This window comes from Amblyraja radiata, chromosome 26 (genome assembly GCF_010909765.2).
Source record: "Amblyraja radiata isolate CabotCenter1 chromosome 26, sAmbRad1.1.pri, whole genome shotgun sequence".
Lineage (NCBI taxonomy): Eukaryota > Metazoa > Chordata > Chondrichthyes > Rajiformes > Rajidae > Amblyraja > Amblyraja radiata.
This window is the reverse complement of record NC_045981.1, coordinates 6,272,181-6,294,929: the sequence shown is the minus strand read 5'-3', so window position 1 is coordinate 6,294,929 and position 22,749 is coordinate 6,272,181. Positions and strand designations below refer to the sequence as shown.

General features: G+C 38.9%; 1 pseudogene; it reads left to right on the top strand.

Annotated features, from left to right (window-relative positions):
• On the top strand, positions 1-20,806 carry LOC116987833 (annotated as a pseudogene).
• The last annotated feature ends 1,943 nt before the right edge of the window (positions 20,807-22,749 follow it).

The following is a 22,749-nucleotide window of genomic DNA, read 5'->3' as shown; positions in this document are numbered from 1 at the left end:
AAAAAAGTATATATAAGTTGACCAGAGCACAGAGAAAGCTGCTGGTGCCCAACCATCGGGGTAAGTTTCTCACTTTCTTCATAAACATTCACTGGCGAAGCCGGGAAGGGGAGGGGGGGACCCCATCACGTCTCTCGGGTATTAAATGATGAGGGAGAAGAAATCAATCCAGAAACCCCTCACAAATATAATAGACCAACCAACATAAACATTTTGGCTCATGTAGATCAGACCCCGAATGATGTAAAATTAATTAATTTATTATTTTCTTTTGCTAGAATTGCGTGGAATATTTTATTCTTCACCGGGACTGAAAAAGGTAAAGGATGACTGAGCAAGCAAATGTTTTAACAGAAACTTGTGATTGATGAAACTGCGTTTGATTTTTAAAAGTTGATAATCGTTCGGTGATAGCGCATAAAATTCAAATACATATGTGCACTTTTAATGATTCAGTACGAGTTGTTATTGAACACCGCATTAAAAGTAGTTGCTTCAACATCCACCGGCGCAGCGTGATGTATCATGTATCACGAATAGCATAAACGCTGCACATATTCTGTGCAACAGTGGCGAGGTGATCATCATTTTCTACAGTTACAAAGTAAACGATTCACAAATATTTAATACCAATGAAAGGTAACCAGTGCATATAATTTACTTTGTAATTATATGTTTAAATAATATTGACATTCAAGAAACGGATCCAAAAGATTTATTAAATGAGATGTTCGCACTATTTTCTCGTTAAATTAAGCGATGTATAATTGCTCTGGTCTTGAAGAGTGAAGCTCCACGTTAGGATTTTTGGCCACGTTTGTACATTAAATTGTCGTACTCTACAGAATCAATACATTAAGAATGAAATGGGAAACATGCTGAAAAGAACGTGCCTCGTCAAAGGGCTTTGCCCTTCAAAGTACAACGCCGTTCAAATCGGGAACAATGATAGTGGGCATTTGAAACTTGTTGATACAGAACTGCTAACGGATGCGAATGAATTCTGTGTTGTGAATGAGTGATACAGGCCAAGAGCAACGTGACGACAATATAGAAATGAAAGAATGTAATTATTTTCCGAACAAGTAATAACAAGTGAGGTTGTCCGAATAAGAGCTCTGTTGCTTTCTGATAAATAAGTCAGTGAATCATTTGTTACTGCTAAAACGAAATGCATGGATTTTGCTGATGCTATTTAGAATCATATATACACATTTTCCCGTCAATTCCAGCAATAGACCGAAGCCATGGGGGATGCGGAGATGGCAGTGTTTGGAAAGGCGGCGTCGTATTTACGAAAGACTGATAAAGAAAGGCTTGAAGCTCAGAACCGACCGTTCGATGCCAAAACCTCCTGCTATGTTACCGATCCTAAAGAACTGTTCGTGAAGGGAACCGTCAAGAGTAGGGAGGGCGGCAAAGCCACCGTGGAGACCTTATTAGACAAGAGGGTTAGTTGAATAGTTAAACGTCATACTGTAGCAATGTTACAAAATTTTGAGATTTTAAAAATCAAGTCTGTAATTTATCCCATCAGATAAAGCATAAAAATAAGTTTAATTTGACACCTAATTCACTTTCATATCTCAAGTATTAAAAAAGTTATGGCCATTTTCATACTCGGAAATGAGCATCTTGTTCCCTATTGATTTTCTATGGACATAACAAAAAAGTTGTGATCGTGAACAGTCAAAAGCCCATAACTTTCTTAAAAATTAAGAAAACTGAATGAAATTTTCAGTTATCATAGATTGAAGCATTCTGAAACAAATATAAAATAATCTTACTTGGATGACCTGAAATTAAAGCATATAATTAGTTAGTTACCTAATTGTAGCTAATTTCAGACTTCAATTACTAGATCTAAACATCTATCCATTTCTTAATAAATTATTAACATTTTTAAATAGCCTAAATGTCCAAATAATATTCACAAATAATTCACAATAAAACATGATTTTTAAATCTCATTTACATTAATTTATAGACCAAATGGAAGGAATTCAGTGTTCAATTGCTGTAAATAAATGCCCATTTAAATCAGCTTTCTAGTGGGATCCTGTGAACGCGCTGGTTTAGAACGTTCACATTGCGGTAGATTTGTGCCCCAAATGCCCAGAAAAATACTGCGCGATATAATGGACCCAAATTGAGCTACTCGCAATATTAAATTTTGTATAAAGGGATCTTCAGAAGCCCTTTTTAATGTTAAAATATACAACCTAACTTCTGCGGTTTGCTTTATGAGACCCTGCGGTTGCTGGCGTTCGCGGGTTTAGAGATTGATTTTTAAACTACTATAACTATTATTCAAGGCCTTTAAACCTAATAATAGCTTTTGCGACGGGGTCTTCCAGCGATTTTTCGTTAATAATTAACTAGGCTGAACATCTTCGATTTGAACAGCCTAGAGAAAATCGCGTTTTAAACCCGCCCCCTCTAAACGGCGCCAAAATCGCGCACACCCTCAGCGGCAGATTTTCAAAGACGCTTCAGGTAGGCTTTGCAACATACCTACATACTGTATTCGGAAACCTCTGCAGCGTACGCCAATGACACATTTCATTAAATTTGCCTGTTGATTATTTTCAGACCGTTACTGTTAAAGACGATGACGTCCTGCCGATGAATCCTCCAAAATACGATAAAGTAGAGGACATGGTCATGATGACTCACCTGAACGAGGCAACCGTGTTGTATAACCTCAAAGAGCGTTATTCGGCCTGGATGATCTACGTAAGTACAGTTGTTGGATCTTGCAAAATGACCATACTGAAATACCTGATAAATTCTAATTCCATTCTCCCACCTTAGACCTACTCTGGGTTGTTCTGTGTCACTGTGAACCCCTACAAGTGGTTGCCAGTGTACGACCCGCAGGTTGTGTCGGGATACAGAGGGAAGAAGCGTCAAGAGGCTCCTCCTCACATCTTCTCCATCTCTGACAACGCGTATCAAGCCATGCAGACGGGTAGGTGGCCAGACTTGATCATAATAGTTTTTAGTTTCTGTTTAGAGTCGAATTACTACCGAGTTGTAGCAAAAACATGGAACAAAGGTATACAGATAACAAACAATAATTCCGACATCTGTACTCTTGCCTTCGGTCGGGGCTTGAGAAGAGAGGACTTTGGTTCCGCTGCGTTTGGGATATGGTTTGCACCTTTGATCGCCCCATTACAGGAAGGATGTGGTGTGTAGACAATAGGCAATAGACAATAGGTGCAGGAGTAGGCCATTTGGCCCTTCAAGCCAGCACCGCCATTCAATGTGATCATGGCTGATCGTCCATAATCAGTACCCAGTTCCTGCCTTCTCCCCATATCCCCTGAATCCGCTATCTTCAAGAGCCCTATCTAGCTCTCTCTTGAAAGTATCTAGAGAACCGGCCTCCACCGCCCTCTGAAGCAGAGAATTCCTCAGACTCACAACTCTCTGTGTGAAAAAGTGTTTCCTCATGTCTGTTCTAAATGGCTTACCCCTTATTCTTAAACTGTGGCCCCTGGTTCTGGACTCCCCCAACATCGGGAAATTGTTTCCTGCCTCTAGCATGTCCAAGCCCTCAACAATCTTATAAGTTTCAATAAGATATCCTCTCATCCTTCTAAATTCCACAGTATACAAGCCCAGCTGGTCCATTCTCTCAGCATATCAAAGTCCCATTATCCCGGGAATTAACCTTGTGAACCCACGCTGCACTCCCTCAATAGCAATAATATCCTTCTTCAAATTTGTAGACCAAAACTGCACACAATACTCCAGGTGTGGTCTCACTAGGGCCCTGTACAATTGCAGAAGGACCTCTTGGCTCCTATACTCAACTTCTCTTGTTATGAATGTACAACAGAATGTTACATGGATTAGATGGTATAAAATGTAAGGACGTTAGACAAATTTGGATAGTTTTCTCTGTAGGTTGAGGAAAGACAATATAAATATATTAAGATATAAAGGGCACAGTCAGTATCTGTGCCCGAAGTTGGAAAGATTAAAGGGCATCGTTTGAAGGAGATGAGTGGCCAAATATCCCCTGGTGATGGTAGTGGAGGCAAAGACAATATGGCTTTAAGAGGTTTTCAGACAGACACATTGTTATGCAGGGAATGGAAGGATGTTGATCCCGTGCAGGCAAAGGAGATCAGTTTAATTTGGCATCAGGTTCGGCACCGATATTGTAGGCTGAAAGGCCTGTTCCTCTGTCGTACTGTTCTATATTCTACATGTGCTGTGTCGCCCAACAAACCCACGCCTCTCTGTGATTTGAACTCTGGATACTGATGTTGTTTTCTTTTTCCCAGATCGTGAAAACCAGTCCATCCTGATTACGTGAGTGTTACTGAGTTCAGAGCTTGCGATAGTGTGATAGAGGTGTCATTATTTATTTTTGCATATCAATCACATCGCTAATATCATCATGTAAATGCATTTTCTGTTAAAACCCACTTCCCTGTTTCCTCGTCGACCCCAACTGCCGTCCACTTCTTCAATCCAAAAACCTCTCCAAGTCAGCGAAACTGGAGCTGTCCTCCTCCCCATTCGTATCCAGTCACGTTTAGTTCTGTGCTCACAACCTTCCCTGCAGCGACACCTCATTAAGATTCACAATTCTTCCCTGGCGTTGTCTCTTCGGCTATATTTTCTATCCACGTAATCAGGGGACATCTAGAATCATTCAATTATAGTCTCATATGCGGCGCTGATTTTAAATCACTCTACGTTTAATAATTAATAATTTAATAAATAATTAAATAATTTCTTAAATAAATTTGCCATAATTTTATGAAATAATTCTAAAAGTTAGCTTCTTACGCATAGTCAGAGCTGAGTGGTGTCCAAAACACCACAGGGTTTCTTCGGAGTTTCTATTATTAGGTTACGTGATCGGTCTTTTCATAGTCTCGTCGACCTCCCCCTCCAAACCCCTCAAGACGTCCCACTATGGCGACCTAATTTGCGAGTTTAGAAGAGTTCGCGCTCGCCACAAACACACAGCATGGTCTTTTACCTTCCTGTTCATCGCGGGTGTGAATTTCAGACAGCGCTCTCCCGCTTTCCCTGGCCCCCGCCATTGTGATGTGTTTGGTTGTGTGTGTGTGTGTGTGTGTGTGTGTGTGTGTGTGTGCGCTGACGGTCGATCCAGCTCGCGGTTTCATCGCTGACAGTCGATCCAGCTCGAGGTTTTTCAGGTGAGTGCCCTCGAGCTTGAAGGTCGAAGACAGTTGTTGAAAAGTCGCGTAAGTGGGATAGGCCCTTAAGTGTTTCTTCTTCATGGCGATGTGAAATTACATTCATTGGCGCAGCGGTAGAGTTGCTGCCTTACAGCGAATGCAGCGCCGGAGACCCGGGTTCCATCCCGACGACGGGTGCTGGCTGTACGGAGTTTGTACGTTCTCCCCGTGACCTGCGTGGGTTTTCTCCGAGATCTTCGGATTCCTCCCACACTCAAAAGACGAACAGGTTAATTGGCTTGGTAAATGTATAAATTGTCCTTAGTGTGTGTAGGATAAAGCTAATGTTCGGGGATCACTGGTCGGCGCAGACCCGGTGGGACGAAGGGCCTGTTTCCGTGCTGTGTCACCAAACTAAACTACACCAAGCTTTTTTTGGAGTTGTAGTTCACTTGAATCTTTATTCCTTCAGTCTGTCTCGCTGTTAGTTTGGTAATTGTTCACTTCGTCACGTTCTTCATGCAGCGGAGAATCCGGTGCCGGGAAGACTGTGAACACGAAACGTGTCATCCAGTACTTCGCTTCGGTTGCAGCAGTTGTCGACTCCAAGAAGAAGGAAGCTCAAACTTCTGGGAAGATGCAGGTGAGACAGAGCTGGTACCACGCGCAATCTGACACCTTCCTGCAGTTTACTTCTAACTTAATTTAGTAAATTAGTAAATTCTAGATTCTAATATCGAAAGTATTTTTGCAGGGATCACTGGAGGATCAAATCATCCAGGCTAACCCACTGTTGGAAGCCTTCGGTAATGCCAAGACTATGAGAAATGACAATTCATCTCGTTTCGTAAGTTTCCTGAGCAGTTTCATTACCCTCTTGTGTGCAGGCAATGATTAACAGAGCAGTGTTGATTAAAATGTTTCACACAACTAAATCGGTTTCTGATATGCGTTCTTTATATTTCAAGGGTAAATTCATCAGGATTCACTTCGGTACCACTGGAAAACTGGCTTCTGCTGACATTGAAACCTGTAAGTGCAGTGGAACTGGATTTGTAAATATTGTGTGTAAATCAAATTGTTGACTAGTTTGACATGTTCTTTGTCAATTCTATATTTGTTTGTCTCACCAGATCTCCTGGAAAAATCCAGAGTGACATTCCAGCTGAAAGCTGAAAGGAGTTACCACATTTTCTACCAGATGATGACCAATTTCAAACCAGAAATCGTTGGTAAGATTCAAAGTGTTGAACTGAAGAATTAAAATTAATTGGGTTACATGTTGTCTTTCTGTAGTTGCTCACAAGTCTTTCCACAAAACATTTATTTTGCAGAGTCATGTCTAATTACCACCAATCCTTATGATTATCCTTTCATCAGCCAGGGTGAGATTACAGTCAAGAGTATTGATGACACAGAAGAATTGGTTGCAACTGATGTGAGTAGTTGCTCTGCATTTATTTATACCTTCTTAATTTGACTAATACATTATAATACATTAATATAATCAAGCCATAATTGACATTAATCTATATTGACACAAAAGATATTCATAACTGAATGAAGATGATTTGATTTAAAGAAAAATAGTGAAAATAATTACAATGGTTGACCTTGGAAGTGTTTATGTATATGGAAATAAGAAAAATAAACCTGCCATCTCAGACTTTCAGGTAACACATAGTAGGCCGGATTGCATCCCAACTTTTGGTTTGGGAACAGCTCTGCCCAGATCACAAGAAACTGCGAACAGTTGTGGATGTAGCCCAATCCATCACAAAGACCAGGCACTCTACCATTGACCATATATAAATTCATGGTGGCTTGGAAAAGAACCAATATAAACAAAGACTTGTCCCACCTCTCTCATTTGTTCCTCTTTTCCACTCCCATTGGGCAGAAGATAAAGAAGCTTCAAAGCGCACACCACTAGACTCAAGAATAGCTTCTTTCCCTCTGTTATTAGGTTTCCGATTTGTCCTTCCATACGTTAGGGTACTGTCTGATTCACATTTACACCATTGTGTTCATTGGACTTTGTCTCTGGAACTGATGCACACCAATGCAGATAATTATATTCTGCACTCTGCATTTGCTCTACCTTTGCTCTACCTATTGTACTTGAGTGTGACTTGATTGTATATATGTACAGTATTATCCGATTTTATTGGGTAGCAGGCAAAACAAACATTTTCACTGTACCCTGGTTCACATGACAATAATAATTCTACACCTACAAAAATGACTACTCAAAATAGTTTTTGGATGTGTCTACTAGATAACTGATGTGTTCAATGCATTAATATTGTTTTGGATTCTAACCATTTTGTTGCACAGACTGCCATCGATATCCTTGGCTTCGTCATTGATGAGAAGTGGGGCATCTACAAACTCACTGGTGCAGTGATGCACATGGGCAATATGAAATTCAAACAAAAACAGCGTGAAGAGCAGGCAGAACCAGACGGCACAGAAGGTAACAGTTCATTTCACTTCCGCATTTATTATTATTTAAAAATTCAAAATAATACGGACCTTCAGTATAATGTAATCAGTGCCAAAATATTTTTGAAAGATACTCCACCTCCCTAACAAATATCTAGAGTTAATGTTCGCCACCAGAATGTTGCGCTGTTCTGTGTTCTTTTTCCACCCTAGGCCCATCACAAACCAACTCACTATATTGTTCATCGGTAATTTTATGTTAGCTACTTGGTACAACATTGATATATTGTGAAGAAGATGTTAAAGTAAGGTTGGTTGAAACAGGCAAATAGTTTGTTGTGCACAGATCCAGATATTCCAGTGTATTGCCAGCAGTTCCACACACAGAGAAAATTAAACTTCCTGGCAGTTGCTTAGTGAAATTTCTTGAGTGAATACCTCAGTGTATAGATTGCTGGAATGCAGCAAACAGCCCGTGAAGGAATGGGCATAATGGCATTGCTTCCAGGGGAGCTAGCAGGATTCAAATGGCCTTTTGGCTGCCTGTGTGTCTTTATGAGAGAAGATAACATACAAAAGTTATTTTCTCCAAAGAAAACAATTCACTGCCATTTTCAAATGTAACCATTTGCCTTTGTCTTATGTTAGATGCCGACAAAGTTGCCTACCTGACCGGCCTCAACTCAGCAGATTTGCTAAAGGCATTGTGCTATCCACGAGTAAAGGTTGGCAATGAATTTGTGACCAAAGGTCAGACGGTTCGACAGGTACGGTTACCATGATGGTTCGTAGACTTTTAAAATACATTATTTAGAGTGTTACCTTCAACTAAAACACATATTATATTCTTTTAGGTCAACAACTCAGTTGGTGCTCTTTCCAAATCTGTTTTTGAGAAAATGTTCTTATGGATGGTCATCCGTATCAATCAACAACTGGACACGAAGCAGGCCAGACAGTATTTCATTGGTGTGCTGGACATCGCTGGTTTTGAAATTTTTGATGTATGTTTCAGAAATATAAACAATAAAAAAATACATAATTATAAATTTCGAACACTAAAGACGAGACACTAATAAGTGAGTTGATGATATGTATTTGTTCAGTACAACAGCTTGGAGCAGTTATGTATCAACTTCACAAATGAGAAACTGCAGCAGTTCTTCAACCACCACATGTTTGTTCTGGAACAAGAGGAGTACAAGAAGGAAGGAATTGAATGGGAATTCATTGACTTTGGTATGGACTTGGCTGCTTGCATTGAACTCATTGAGAAGGTAGGTAATATCATGGAAGACATAAAAGAAAGTAGAATATAAATCTAGTTTAATATTAATGGCAAAGACTTAAAAAATAAACATTGGCATTGTCCACAGCCCATGGGTATCTTCTCAATCCTCGAGGAGGAGTGTATGTTCCCCAAGGCCTCAGACACTTCCTTCACGAATAAGCTGTATGATCAGCACCTTGGAAAGTCAAACAACTTCTTGAAGCCCAAGCCTGTCAAAGGAAAGCCTGAAGCTCACTTCTCACTGGCCCATTACGCTGGCAATGTGGACTACAACATTACTGGCTGGCTGGATAAGAATAAGGATCCACTGAATGAAACTGTAATTGGGCTGTTCCAGAAGTCATCAGTGAAACTCTTGGGTATTCTCTACGTTGCAGCCGCTGAAGGTAAATCTCTGCTATAAACGGCTGTTAGCAATGGTATTGCTTTCTCGCCTTTAATAATTTGTTAAGAACAATTAAATGTGTTGCTTCTTTTTCACAGAAAGTGGTAAGAAAGCAGGCAAAAAGAAGGGTGGTTCATTCCAGACAGTGTCTGCTTTGTTTAGGGTAAGATTTTTCCTTGCACATTCACTTATCACAAGTTATATGAATTGTGAATTAATATGTAAATTATTGACTGAAATGCATCAGACTAATGTACAATTGTGTAACTGTCTTTATTTTTTAACCTCACAGGAAAACTTGGGCAAGCTGATGTCTAACCTGAAAACCACACATCCTCATTTTGTGCGCTGTCTCATCCCCAATGAGACAAAGACACCAGGCAAGTCGTAGTTCCATCTATCCAGTCAATGTGTCATATAAAATAATTTTGTGTTCTACTTTATTCTTTCAATTACTTATGTTGTAAACACCAGGCACTATGGAAAATCACCTTGTCATACACCAGTTGAGGTGCAATGGTGTGCTGGAAGGTATCAGAATTTGCAGAAAGGGATTCCCAAGCAGAATCATCTACGGTGACTTCAAGCAAAGGTGAAATATCTCAAAATATACATTTTTATTCCATTTCAAATAAGTTGGTCAATATATTTAGTTCTAATAAAAATCACCAATAATGCGTATAAAACTCTCATGCAACAGGTACAGGATTCTAAATGCAAGTGCCATTCCTGAAGGCCAGTTCATTGATAGCAAAAAGGCATCTGAGAAATTACTGGGATCCATTGATGTAGATCATACCCAGTACAAGTTTGGACACACTAAGGTAATTATGTTGAAAGTGTAAGTTTTGTAATGTGAAATAACGAGATGAATCAACAATATACTTTTGAATGTAATCTTAGGAACAGGTGATTTGAAAAACATCTTTGTTAATATGTAAGTGGATATCTGAGGCCAGTAAAATTCACCTAAAATGCACTCCATTAGTTCAGTTCTGCAAAATACTTATTCTATGTTGACATTCTGATACATATTTTTATGCACAAGAAAGCAGTTTAAACTGTGCTCCTAAAATGTTTATGTTTTTAGAGTTAAGTATTCAAACTGATCCCTTACTTTGTTTAAGGTGTTCTTCAAGGCTGGTCTCTTAGGTGCACTTGAAGAGATGAGAGATGATAAGTTGGCACAGCTCGTTACCCGAACTCAAGCTGTATGCCGTGGCTTTTTAATGAGGGTTGAATTTACGAGAATGATGGAAAGGAGGTAAATATTGCTTTACAAATATCCAACAATATATTTACACATAAACAAATTTTATACATGAATATAGCAGTTTATTCCATAAACAGAATATTGCTCTAATCTTTGTTAATTTTACCATGGCCTTTAGGGAAGCACTGTATACTCTACAGTACAACATCCGTTCATTCACCAATGTCAAACACTGGCCATGGATGCAACTGTACTTCAAGATCAAACCTCTCCTGAAGAGTGCTGAAACTGAAAAGGAAATGGCAAATATGAAAGATGAGTTTGAGAAAACTAAGGAGGCACTTATTAAATCTGAAGCACGGAAGAAGGAATTGGAAGAGAAGATGGTGGCTCTTATGCAAGAAAAGAATGATCTCCTACTTCAAGTCCAATCGGTACCTACATTGGCTATCTTTGTATGGTTATACATGTATACAAAACACATGGCCTGGTATAATTCATTGTATCATTTTATTGCAGGAAGGTGAAACTCTGGCAGATGCAGAAGAAAGATGCGAGGGGTTGATTAAAAATAAGATTCAACTAGAGGCTAAAATGAAGGAAGCTAATGAAAGATTGGAAGATGAAGAGGAGATGAATGCTGAGCTGACAGCTAAGAAAAGGAAACTGGAGGATGAGTGCTCAGAATTGAAGAAAGATATTGATGACTTGGAGCTCACATTAGCCAAAGTTGAAAAAGAAAAACATGCCACTGAGAACAAGGTATTAAACAGTGATTTTGATGTCAAATTGATACACTATTCATAAAAGATTTCTGATGATTACATGTCATTATTCTGTTCATTTTGTTTTGCTGAACATAGGTGAAAAACCTCACTGAAGAGATGGCTAGTCTTGATGAAAACATTGCTAAAGTAACCAAGGAAAAGAAAGCTCTCCAGGAGGCCCACCAGCAGACCTTGGATGATCTCCAGGCTGAGGAAGACAAAGTCAACACTCTAACCAAAACAAAGACTAAGTTGGAACAACAAGTTGATGATGTGAGTATTTTAAACCATGATCATGTGATTTTTTTTGCAGTTATCGTGGATTGAAGTAAATTTTAATAAACATATTGTTTCTTAAAAAGCTTGAAGGTTCTCTGGAGCAGGAGAAGAAACTCCGCATGGATCTGGAGCGTGCTAAGAGAAAGCTTGAAGGTGACTTGAAGCTGTCTCAAGAAATAACAATGGACTTGGAGAATGACAGGCAGCAACTGGATGAGAAACTAAAGAAGTCAGTATTTAAAGTTATGAACAAATATGGTTTTTTTTTGTAATCCACTGTTTAAAATTATTTTCTATTTGTCACGTTGATGCCTTGCAAAATATCCAGCAACTGGATGAGAAATTAAAAAGTCAGTATTAGGTCTTTGTTATAAGTCACTGTTTAAAATTGTATCCCACTTGCCTTGTTCATGTCATGCAATGTTTATTTTTCATGACATTGACACTTCTGTTGGAAAACGTTAAGTTGTACCTATTTAAGCTTCTGTGATTGTGCTACATATATTACATACATGAACATACACTTAAAAGATATATGGTGATATGTCTAAAGTATATTTTTGGTATCTGCTGTTTAACAAGTAACTATTTCTTCCGAATGCCAATGAGAATAAGCCATTTTTCGTCCGTTCATTCAAAATACGTGAAAATGTTCAATTAATTAACTGAATTTTTCATTTTTGTTATTAAAGGAAAGAGTTTGAAATCAGCCAGCTTCAAAGCAAAGTTGAAGATGAGCAGGTTATGGCTACCCAACTACAGAAAAAGATTAAAGAATTACAGGTGATGTATAAGTCCAGTAAAATTATCAATGCCTTTCAGTGGAAGTCATGCACATGAATTGATACTACTGGTTCCATGATTATAACCAATGCATATTTATCTTAAGGCTCGTATAGAGGAGCTTGAGGAAGAAATTGAAGCTGAACGTGCCGCTCGCGCTAAGACTGAGAAACAGAGAGCCGATCTTTCTCGGGAACTTGAAGAGATCAGTGAGCGACTGGAAGAAGCTGGTGGGGCAACTTCAGCTCAGATTGAAATGAACAAGAAACGAGAGGCAGAATTTCAGAAAATGCGCCGTGACCTAGAAGAATCTACCCTCCAGCACGAAGCCACAGCTGCTGCTCTTCGCAAGAAGCAGGCTGACAGCGTTGCAGAACTTGGGGAACAAATCGATAACCTGCAGCGGGTGAAGCAGAAGCTTGAGAAGGAAAAGAGTGAGCTGAAGATGGAAATTGATGACCTCGCCAGCAACATGGAATCAGTGTCCAAAGCTAAGGTACGGTGATAGAGGACACTAAATACTACACATTTATAGTTAACTTTGAATTGTTGGTGTTGTTCAGTTGGTTTTGCTTCTCTTGAAAACTGGTTGCTTTGTTTTCAGGCAAACCTTGAGAAAGTAGCACGGACACTAGAGGACCAGGTCAGTGAAATGAAGACCAAACACGATGAACATCAACGGTTGATCAATGACTTATCAACTCATAAAGCCCGTCTTGCAACAGAAAACGGTATTGATCTTGATTTCAAAATAATATTGATCTATATTTGTTGTTCACCATATAGAAAACATTACCATGTAATATTTGTAATATTTCACTCACATTATCTTTAATTCGCAGGTGAGTTGAACCGCCAAGTGGAGGAGAAAGAGGCCTTGGTATCGCAGCTGACAAGAGGGAAGCAAGGATATACCCAACAGCTTGAGGAACTGAAGAGGCAGCTGGAGGAAGAAACCAAGGTACTAAATTAACTTGAGAGATTTGTTTCACAGGGAAACTTTCTAAACGTGCATTATTGTCAATTTTGAAACAATTTAATGTTATAAAATTGCAACATTTATGTTATAAAATATCATATTTTAATGCACTGATGTCCAGCAACTTACTTTAGGATTTCCCTCTAAAGCAACATTTCTTTTCATTGTGACCATAGGCAAATTAACAAGGTTAAGTTACTTTCTAATAATCACAATGATATTGAATATCATGTCGTTCATGCCACGTTGTAATCATTTCAGGCTAAGGGAGCCCTGGCCCATGCTCTGCAATCTTCCCGCCACGACTGTGACCTGCTCCGTGAACAATATGAAGAGGAGATGGAGGCAAAGGCTGAGCTCCAGCGTGGAATGTCCAAGGCCAACAGTGAAGTGGCTCAGTGGAGATCAAAATATGAAACTGATGCAATCCAGCGCACAGAGGAACTGGAAGAAGCCAAGTATGTAACAAAGAGGAACCTATGTTCATGCAGCAAATACTGTCAAGGAGAATGTATGTTCTTCCAAAATTTCCTGTGAGATGGACATGATGGTTTTGTGTTTTTTAGGAAAAAACTTGCTCAGCGTCTGCAAGATGCAGAGGAGCTTATTGAGGCCGTGAACTCCAAATGTGCTTCACTGGAAAAGACTAAACAGAGACTACAGAATGAAGTGGAGGATCTGATGATAGATGTAGAGAGGGCAAATTCAGCAGCAGCAGCTCTGGACAAGAAACAAAAGAACTTTGACAAGGTAGGAGCTGGTTGTTGCGTTGTTTCTCTTTGTATGTCGTTCTGAAGGAAGTAACCAACATCATGCATATCAATTTTAGCCAGGGACTGGCAAGCAGCTGGTAGTTTAATTTTGTGAGGATTTGACCTCATTAATGGTGACAAAAATACCTCCATGGAACTGAATTATAACATTGTTGTTTCTCAATGGGTAGTTTAAATTATTCTCTCTATGAAGACTGGAGAAAATGCACCAATAGCTCTTTGTTAAGTAAAATTAGCAAGTCCTCATGTCCAAAAAGGTTATTAACTGCAGATCAGCCAGAATCTAACAGAATGTCTAAACAATTGAAAGGGTTTAGTGATTTTGGCATTTCCTGAGTGTGAAAAAGTCACATTAGAAATAACAGACATATCAAATTACTGAACCCTTTTAATATTGTACCATCCTAAGAAGTACTTCTTTCTTGTTTATTTACATATTCAAGCATAATGTTATGTTTGGGAAGTCATAAAATCTTAGAGAGTCATAGTCATAGAATCATAGAGTGATACAGTGTGTAAATAGGCTCTTCGGCCCTACTTGCCCATACTGGCCAACATGTCCCATTTACACCAGTCGCAGCTGCCTGCGCTTGGTCTACATCCCTCCGAACCTGTCCTATCCATGTACCTGTCTAACCGTTTTTTAAATGTTGTGATAGTCCCAGCCTCAACTACATCCTCTGGCAGCTTGTTCCATACACCCACTACCCTTTGTGTGAAAAAGTTACCCCTCAGATTCCGATTAAATCTTTTCTCCTTCACCTTGAACCTATGTTCTCTGGTCCTCGATTCTCCTACTCTGGGCAAGAGGCTCTGTGCATTTACCCGATCTAATCCTCTCCTGATTTTATACACATGGATGCTGGGAAAATATCAGTTCAGTTTTCGGGTTGAAATCTATACATCTTTCTCACTGATACTGAGACAGAAGTTAAATTTGAGAATACATTTCTTACATTTACAATTGTACAATTAAGGTTCTGGCAGATTGGAAACAGAAATATGAGGAGACCCAGGCAGAACTGGAAGCATCTCTGAAGGAATCTCGTAGTTTGAGTACAGAAATCTTTAAGATGAAGAATGCATATGAGGAGTCTCTAGATCATCTTGAAACTCTTAAACGGGAGAACAAGAATCTACAGCGTAAGTCTATACCCATTCTCTCATTTAATATTATTAACAAGATACTTACTTATCTTGGAATTTAATGCTTTTACAGATTCTATTCTGACTCATTGCCCATTCCCTCTGAATTTTCACTAATAATGTAAAATATGCATGCATTTCTATTGTAATCTAAGTTTTATCAACTCAAGATAGGTTGAACTAACACTACATTTAAACACAGAGGAGATTTCTGATCTGACTGAGCAACTGGGTGAAAGTAGCAAGGCCCTCCATGAGATGGAAAAGGCAAAGAAGACAGCTGAGCAGGAAAAGAGTGAAATCCAGTCAGCATTGGAGGAGGCAGAGGTAAGGTTAACAGTTATTTCAACATTACATTTTAGAAATAGATATTTTGAATTATCATAGTTGTCAAATAGATTAAATGTTGCAATAATATCAAACGACCTGTTTAAAAGATATTTTTAAGATATAAAGAAATATACTTTTGCGACAACAATGTGCAAAATACTGAAAAATACAGTTAATCTCTCTCGTAGGCCTCTCTGGAACATGAGGAGAGCAAGATCCTCCGCATTCAGCTGGAACTGAACCAACTGAAATCTGAAGTTGACAGAAAGATTGCAGAGAAAGACGAGGAGATCGATCAGGTGAAGAGGAACCACCAGAGAGTTGTGGACACAATGCAGAGCGCTTTGGAGTCTGAAGTCAGGAGCAGGAATGATGCCTTGAGAATCAAGAAGAAAATGGAGGGTGATCTAAATGAAATGGAGATTCAGCTGGGACATGCCAATCGCCAGGCTTCAGAAGCTCAAAAACATCTCAGAAACATACAGGGTCAATTGAAGGTTTGTATGATGAGATAATGATTTCCAGTACACTGTTATTTTAAATGTTGTGTGATTGTCAGTCAATTATTTAAGTATTGATTTTCTTCTCGCAGAACTTAATATAAAATGCAAGATTTGTTAGTTGCCAGATGAGCTAGATTTTTCAAACTATTTATTGATGAAAAGCAGCTTATTACTAAAACTGATTCAAATATAAGATAAGCATTACAGTGTACTGTAATACCTGGTAACAAAGCAATCTTGCATTATAAACAGGACACTCAGATACAGCTGGACGATGCCTGCAGAAGCCAGGAAGACTTGAAGGAGCAACTGGCCATGGTGGAGCGCAGAAGCGGCCTGCAACAGGCTGAGATTGAAGAAATGAGAGCCGCTCTGGAACAGACAGACCGAGCTCGCAAAATTGCTGAACAAGAGCTGATCGATGTCACTGAAAGAGTTCAGCTGCTGCACTCTCAGGTTAGTTCCCACATTGATGTCACCCTACATTAGCACCAGCTCTTGTTAGGCATTGGTCAGGTTACTCTTGTTTAGGTTATCCTAAAGGGGGATTTTATAATTGCTTTGTTCAATTTCCTGTTTGGCTACTCTTTGTTTCCTGTCTGCAAACCAGTTCTCTATCCATGTCAATACCCTACCCCCAATACCATGGGCTCTAATTTTGCACAATAACCTTTTGTTGCTCATTTTTCCTGCTGTATTCCAACCTCAAGAATCCAGATCAGCACCAATAATGGTGTGAGGGCCAATTTAAATGTTACTTGATTGCTTCATCTCTCCATAGCATGACTTCAGACATCCAATATCCACTGGCATATAGCCAGCAGCGGATTGATATCCGTCTCCCATTCTTTTGTTTGTTATTGGTTCCATCAAAATTCTTCCTCCACCTCCCACAATATATTAGTGCATATTGAAACTGAGATTAGATTAATCTTTACTCCTGCAAAATTAACATTAGGGCACAGATAATGTGAATGCACAGTCTTTCTTCCAGGGAAGGGAAATGAAAAGCTAGAGAACATAAATTTAAGGTAAGAGAAGAAAGATTTAAAAGGGACCTGAGAGGCAATTTCTTCACACACAGAAGGTGGTAGATACTGTATATGGAACAAGCTGCCAAAGAAAATGAATGTGGTTTGTAAAATAATAACATTTAAGAGACATTTGGACAGGTAAATGGATAGGAAAGATTTAGATGGATATGGGCCAAATTCATAAAATGGGTCTAGCCTAGATAGCCATTTTTGTCAGCATGGATAGGTTGAGATGACGAGCCTGTTTCGGTATTGTACTTCTCTATGATTGTATGACTCTTATTCAAATGTGTCTTTTCCTGCAGAACACCAGCCTCATCAATACTAAGAAGAAGCTGGATGCCGACCTGAATCACGTCCAGTCTGAAATGGAAGAAACTATCCAGGAGTCAAGAAATGCTGAAGAGAAAGCCAAGAAGGCTATCACTGATGTACGTCATAAATTATTTTAACAATTTGATTTTTGTTTTCAAATATTACCTCAATTAATTACGTTGATAAAATTAGAATTTTGAACATGTAATGATTTGCCCAATTGCCTCATATTGCAAGGCTGCCATGATGGCTGAAGAGCTGAAGAAGGAACAGGACACCAGTGCTCACCTTGAACGAATGAAGAAGAACCTCGAGCAGACAGTGAAGGACCTGCAGCTTCGCCTGGATGAGGCTGAGCAGCTGGCAATGAAAGGAGGAAAGAAACAACTCCAGAAACTGGAGGCCAGGGTAAATCCTGAGACTGTTTTACTGTGCACACTGAAACTTTGGATATAATATGAATATTATGGAATAAATCCCGTTTTGTGGTTGTTTAGGTGCGCGAGCTGGAAAGTGAGCTGGAAGGCGAGCAGAAGCGAGGTGCTGATGCTATTAAAGGTGTTCGCAAGTATGAAAGAAGGGTCAAGGAACTATCTTATCAGGTACTGTACAGTTAATAATCAATTGGTGCACTTAATTCAGCCAAAGCTCTGGAAGGATAACAGTGTTCCTGTAGCTATACCCCTGCAGTCAGCATGATTGGTGTCCTGACCACTCTACAACAGTTGCTTTGTCCTTTGAGGTTAGCCCATTCCCCGAAAAGTCCTGATTGAGATGTTACTTTCCCAATCTTGGTTGATTGAAGAAAGTGTTGTCATTTGTATGCACCAAGTAACAGAATCTTCCAATAGAAGGAATCTGGTGGGCATAACACAAGTCTTGTGGTAAAGGCATTTTGGGGTCGTACAGACAATTAACCTTTGACTGGGTCACTGAAAAGAACCCCTTTCTCAACACTAATCAGAGGGAGGGTCCTGCTGTGAGATGATGAGCGGAGCCAGAAGAGGCCATTGGTGATGAAGTGAGTGGAGCACTGAGAAGGCAGCAATGTAAATATCACAGAGAGATGAGTGGGTCAGCAAGAACCAGGATATGTATCTTTAAATGTGTCATAAGAATACAATAAAATGAAAAATAAAACATTTCAAATGTTGCTTCTTTTGTGACATTCAGTCAGAGGAAGACAGAAAGAATAATCTGAGACTACAGGACCTGGTTGACAAGCTGCAGATGAAGGTTAAGGCCTACAAGAGACAATCGGAGGAAACTGTAAGTTATTATGACTATAACTGCAATTTTTCAAGAAAATTATTTTGTATGACATTAAATTTTAAGATTTTTGTATAATATAAAGAAGAACTGTTAACACAATCTACATTAATATTAAGGTGGGAATATCATGTCTATGGGCAGAGCATTAAAACACCATCTCTATTCATTGTTCTAGAAATGTTTCAATTAGATTCTTTCCCATTGCTCTAATCTCAAAAGAATAGAATCCTTGTGAATATCTGAGCTCTGAAATATTTGACATAATATAAGGCTCATTATCATAATTCATGAAAAGCTTGTTTTTAACTGGTCAGTTAAAGATTAACAGCATTATATGTAGGACCAGGTGCAGCATAGTGAACTTGGGGTGGGGACTGGACATTGTGCCTTCCCCCACAGTGGTATCCATTGTGGGGGGATGATTTAAAAAAAAAATGTTTTGTCTAATGTAATCCTGTAAGTCTGTGTCCATGATGGCTGCCGTGAAGAGAGAGAGTGGACGCTGGTGCGCTTTGGCTGCCGCTGCTCTCTCTTCACACTGTGTTTTTGATTTTCTGTTTTTTGGATTGAATTCTGTTTTTAATTTGTGTCTCTGTGATGTCTTTATTACTTATTTTATTCTGATTATATGTTTTTATTCCTATTAATCCATGTAAGGTGTCCTTGAGATGTCTGAAAGGCGCCCATTAAATAAAATGTATTATTATTATTATTAATAAGTTTAAATCCGTTCTTTAATTTTTCTATCTATTTTCCCGTATCGAGAAATCCACCAGGTCCAAGCTGGAATGGACTTGACAAAGTCTTTTGTGTTGGAAATTCTAAAAGTATTTGCTTTTTCTCAGTCCTAAAGTTATTCTAGTCTCTTCAGGCAGCTTCTCATCATCTACTTTAGCAAATATCTCAAGAATTTTAAATAGTTCAAGAATACCATCTCCTGTTGTTCAAAATTCCAAAGAATGTGAGCATGTTTTATTATGTACAGTATCTGCTCACATGACTGGTCTCACCTCAAGAAAATAATAAAACGGGCAAGTGGAATGCTAGCTTGATTCAGAGGACTGAAGGACAATTTATATTACAGTTCAACAAAATATTGATTAGCCCACAGCTGAAAAAGTGCAAACAGCTATGAATGCTTTACCTGAGGAAGAAAATATTTTCCTTTGGATGAGATTAATCAGAATGACACCTAGACTCCAAAGGTTACATTTTGAGGGGTTTACCAAACTAAGATTCTATACCATGAAATTTAGATTAAGGGTTGCCAAGATTGTGTGGAAATCGAGAGGATTGCTGTAGGAAAACTATTACTATTTGAAGCCAAGTGCTAGTAGGCATAGCATGATTGTTTTCCACATTAGAAGTAAATAGCTAATCATTTCTTTGAATGCATGTGATTCACTAATAAATTAAAGTATCTTAACCCCAAAGTGTAAGAGATCAACACAAAGAATGTTTCAGAAGAGACCTTCATTCAATCTAAACTAAGTAAAATCATGTATTTTGTGCAAAAGATTGATTAGTGCAGATTTGTGCATTATCCAATCTTGATATTTAAAAAGTAAAGCTGGTAGACCTTCATCCAATAAAGCTCAAAAACTGTAAATTTCTTAATTAGTTGGTCATCAAAAGTATAATGGTGTTTAGCAATCACCTGGTAAATAATTTTCATTCTTAAAATCTGAGCTTTCACACTGTTTTCCTACAGGAGGAACAGGCCAACGTTCACCTGTCCAGGTTCAGGAAGGTTCAGCATGAACTGGAGGAAGCCGAGGAACGTGCCGACATTGCCGAATCTCAAGTCAACAAACTTAGAACTAAAACCCGCGACATTACTATCAAGGTACAGTAAAAAGTATTCAAAATTGTGATTTATATCAACATGGAGGAATAGATAAAGCGATCCTTATTTCTGTCATTAATCAATGTGTAAGTAAATTTGAAAGGCACATTTATAATACTGATTTAATCATTTGCATTTCCTTTTTACCTATCAGAGCGCTGAAGAGTAGATGACAACTTGAAATGGTCCAAAGAAGAAATCTACAAAATGTGTATTTCTTTGTAACATAGTTTTATAAATGTAGCAATATCAACAAAAATAAACGTGCAACACGAAATTGTTTCCTTGTGTTATTAAGATGATGCAATAATTATAGTCCATCTCAAAGCCTCTTAAATGCCACCATCAAATCGGCCTCCACTGCCACCCCTGGCAGCACATGCTAACCACCAACCACTCTATAAGAAAGCAAACTTGCCCTGCATACCTCCTTTAATTTTTGCATCTAACTTTTAAGATGTGCCCTATGGTCTTTGACAGTTCCACCCTAGGAAAAAGGTTTTTTCTACTGCATATAATTGTATATATGTGTATACCTCTCATAATTGTATAGACGTTTATCAGGTCTCCCATCAACCTCCAATGTTCAAAAGAAAACAATCTAGATTTGTCCAACCTATCCTTGTAGCTAATACTTCACCTTCCTTATGGCTCTGACAAAACATTTTATGTGGTTAAACAAAAACTTCTGTCTTCAGTCATTATGTTCGTTTGCAGAAACAATACCTAAATAGATCACGTGCATTTCCTAAGCACCAAAATATCTGGAAGCATACCTAAATAGTTCATTTCTTCCTCATTTATATTCCTCAATTTCAGGTAAAATTGAATGTTCTAATTTAAGTAACTAACCAACAATAACAAACCTTTCCCCTTCCCCATCTCCTTCCACATATATATCTCTTCCTCTGGCTTCACATTTCATGCTTCTTCTCTCCTGATCTCCTTTATCTCATTGTCTTTTTCCATCTCTGGAATTTGTCCACACATCTACTAATCAAACACCTGTATCCTTGCATTGTCCAGTCCCCACCTCTCTTCTAGCTTTCTCTTCCCCCTCCACCCCCCAACTACTATCATCTGAAGAAGGGTCCGACCCAAAACATCTCTCAGCCATGATCTCCAGAGATGTTGCTTTACCTGCTGAGTTACTCCAGCACTTTGTGTCATTTTTGGTATACCAGCATCTGCAGTTCCTTGTGTCTATACTTGCATTAACCTACTGAACTTAAGCCCCTGTCCCACTGTACGAGGTAATTCAAGAGTTCTCCCGCGTTTCCCCTGATTCGAACTCGGAGAATTACGGTTATAGCCGTTCTTGGTACTCGGGGCTCTCATGGACATTTTTCACAGTGCTGAAAAAACGAGTTACCACGTTTCCCGAATACCTGCCGTTAGCATTATGAGCCGCTAGGTGATGTCCCCGAGCTCCGACGTAGCCGCTAAGTACAATCTACGTACTTACCACGAGTTTGATTTTTTTAAACTCGGGTGAGCTCTTGAATTACCTCGTACAGTGGGCCAGGCACTTAAGGAATGAAAGAGAGAGACATTTCAAATACGTGTCTTTGAAGCCTGGGAATTTTGTCTCCCAATGGGCCTCATGGATATAAATTTGCTGAATCCAGTCCAAATAATGAACATTTGGATGACATGAGATTAATTTCCATTTGAGGTCATAAAATAACTTCTGTTTCAACCATTATAGCATCCACTTTTCCTGCTACACATTATATTTGGCAAAATTCGCAAGCCAATAGTTTCAACAGATGCCCAAAGTAATTTTGAAAAGAATTTCATGAAAATGTTTCCTGGTCTTAATGTTATGGAAACATTCGAGGAAACATCAAAACTCAAAATCCTGAACTGGAAGAGAGATAATTGTGATAACTGCAGTCCAAAGTGATCGGAAACAAAAACTGCCAATGAAAATAGTAAACAGGCAATGTAAGTTACCAATAATACATAGTTTTCAAACTAGGCTCGGCACAATGAGACAGAGTGCTACGTGGAGAGACAGGAAAGTCAATCCAAATCTGGAACCCTTGGATAACAATGGGATTGTTACTAAAATAAATAGAAATGGCACATGCTAAATTTCGACTATTGAAAAAAGCAAGAAAATAGGCAGTGCAGATGGTGAAGAGCAGCACCGAGTGAAGATTGCAAGGATGGTCAACAGATAGGTTGATATACGCACCTTTAAGGACGCTTAAGCCA